Source organism: Penaeus japonicus, unplaced genomic scaffold, assembly GCF_977035675.1.
Source record: "Penaeus japonicus unplaced genomic scaffold, GWHDUDI00000001_assembly GWHDUDI00000011, whole genome shotgun sequence".
In the NCBI taxonomy this organism is placed as follows: Eukaryota; Metazoa; Arthropoda; class Malacostraca; order Decapoda; family Penaeidae; genus Penaeus; species Penaeus japonicus.
This window is the reverse complement of record NW_028234413.1, coordinates 70,245-72,744: the sequence shown is the minus strand read 5'-3', so window position 1 is coordinate 72,744 and position 2,500 is coordinate 70,245.

The following is a 2,500-nucleotide window of genomic DNA, read 5'->3' as shown; positions in this document are numbered from 1 at the left end:
TTCATTTGAGTAAAGCCCATTAATTTGTACTTTTTGTTTACGATTTATTAGGAAGTTGTAAATCCATCTTCCAACTTTCCCGCCGATTCCAAGGTCTTTAATCTTATGTAGCAGAATGCCGTGATCTACTTTGTCAAAAGCTTATGCAAAGTCTAGATATATTACATCAACTTCTCTATTTTCAGTTAGGTCCCTTAGTATGTATTCAAAGTGTGTCAAGATCTGTGATAAACAAGATCTACCACTTCTGAATCCATGTTGCCCGGGGTTTATCTTGTTTTCTTTTTCTAAAAACTGATTTTTTTTTCCTCACTACCCTTTCAAATATTTTTATTATATGAGATGTTATATATTGGAATTATAGTACCCTCTTTCAGTAAGATGGGGATAATCCCCATGTCCAAAGATTTCCTCCACAAAGTTACCAGTGGCTTTGCTATGGTTTCTTTGCAGTTTTTTTTTTTAAGATTGCTGGGATTTCATCTGGCCCAGCTGCTGAGTTTGTTGATATTTCACTTTCTGCTTCAAGAATATCTTTTTCATTGAATATGAAGTCAGTGAGACATTCATCTTCGTTACTAATAATACTAAAATGTTGTTGTGGGTCTGATATTATTTTTTTTAATTCTTGGGACACTATAGACTTCTTCATATTGCAATTTGAGTAATTCAGCCATTTCATTTGAATCGGTTACCAATGCACCATTATTCTCAAGAGGCCCAATTTCTGTTCTCCTCTTTAACCTGTTGTTTGCATAAGAGAAAAAAAAATATTTTGCATTCTGTTTTATAGCTTCCACAGCTCTTTTTTCTTCGGCTGCTTTTTGGTTACTTATAGACAGATTTAATTTATCTTCTAATAGCCTTATCTCTGCTTTGATTCTTTCTCTCTTGATCTGATCTTTTTTTTTTTTTTCAATTTGTTAACCTTATTTTTTTTTGTTTCTTAACATGATCCTTCGATCTCTTTTTTTTTTTTTTTTTTTTTTTTTTTTTGGGGGGGGGCACAAACATTCTACAAACATCTTTAAATGTATTATAAAGCTTCTCTAGTATATAATTTGGCGTTAAGAGGACGTCAATATCTTTCAGTGACTTTTCTATTTGATTATGGCTAAAGTTTAAAGATCTAAGACTCTTTTCTGCTTCAGCTATCTGTTTTTTTTTTACTACTTTTCTGATTATTTAACTTATTCATTGCGATTTCAATTATTTTGTGGTCTGATTGGGCTGTATAAGTTGATGGTATGTTGTGTACATCTTCCCCTATACTAATGAAAACAAGGTCCAGTATATTTTCTTCCCTTATTGGGATATTGATTTGGTTAAGGTAAAAAATTTCTTCAAAATCTAAAAGCATTCTCGCTTGTTGTTTTTCATCTTTAGTGGCATTTGCTCCTATATTTATTTTCTTTGTTTCCCAATCAATAAAGGGGAAATTAAAATCGCCAAATATAATAATAGCTTCAATTTCCCTTGTATTGACAATGTAATTACTAATAATGCCTAGCGATTCATTGAAAGATGTTTCTGTTCCAGGAGGTCTGTATAAAATAATGTATAGCTCTTTTGTATCTTTTGTCAATATCCCTAGTATTTCTACTGTATTATTAGAGTATTCTATTACAGTATCCATTCTAGTTGCTTATTCTTTCCTGATATAAAGAGCTACTCCTCCTCTGCTTCTCTTATTTCTATCTTTCCTTATTAGCTCATAGTTATTAATTTTAATTTCTTCATTTTTTATGCCTTCATTCAGATGAGTTTCTGTAAGAGTTATCATTGAATAATTGTTGATCTTTGCCATGTCCTCTAGATATGTAGGTTTTGTCTGGTTACTTTTTGTATATAATCCATGAGCTACTAACAAGGCTCAGGCTGTAACTACCACCAAGTAACCAAGTGTGTGTGTGTGTGTGTGTATATATATATATATATATATATATATATATATATATATATATATATATATATATATATCCTCTAGATATGTAGTATTTTTCTGGTTACTTTTTGTATATAATCCCTGTATATTTAGCAATATGAGAGTCTCAAATAAATTATTTATTTGCGTGTCTACATAACCTATTATTGTTAGATAGTTGATGTCATTTCCCCCTATTTTGGGGGTGCTGGACCTTTCCCTGATGTAGCGGTGGGCGTTTCATCACCTGCCTTTGTTCGAATAGGTATGCTTCGCAGGACTGAATGTCCTTGTCTATTACTGGTGATATACCAGTGTTTTCCTGCTCCGTCTTTTTCTCTGTTTTCTCTTAGTTTATTTATCAATGTTTTTTTATTTCACCTTTTTCATAGCTCAAGTCCGGTGATATCCATGCTTCTTTATAATCATCAATTTCCTTTAGTTTCATATTCTTTCCAATTAGTTTCCATTTCTGTTTTTCACTTTCTAATTTGACCTTAATTGGCCTTGGTCTCAAAGCCTCCTTTAAATATTTGCCCTCTCTAAAGGCACTCTCAACTTTGATAATTTCATTGA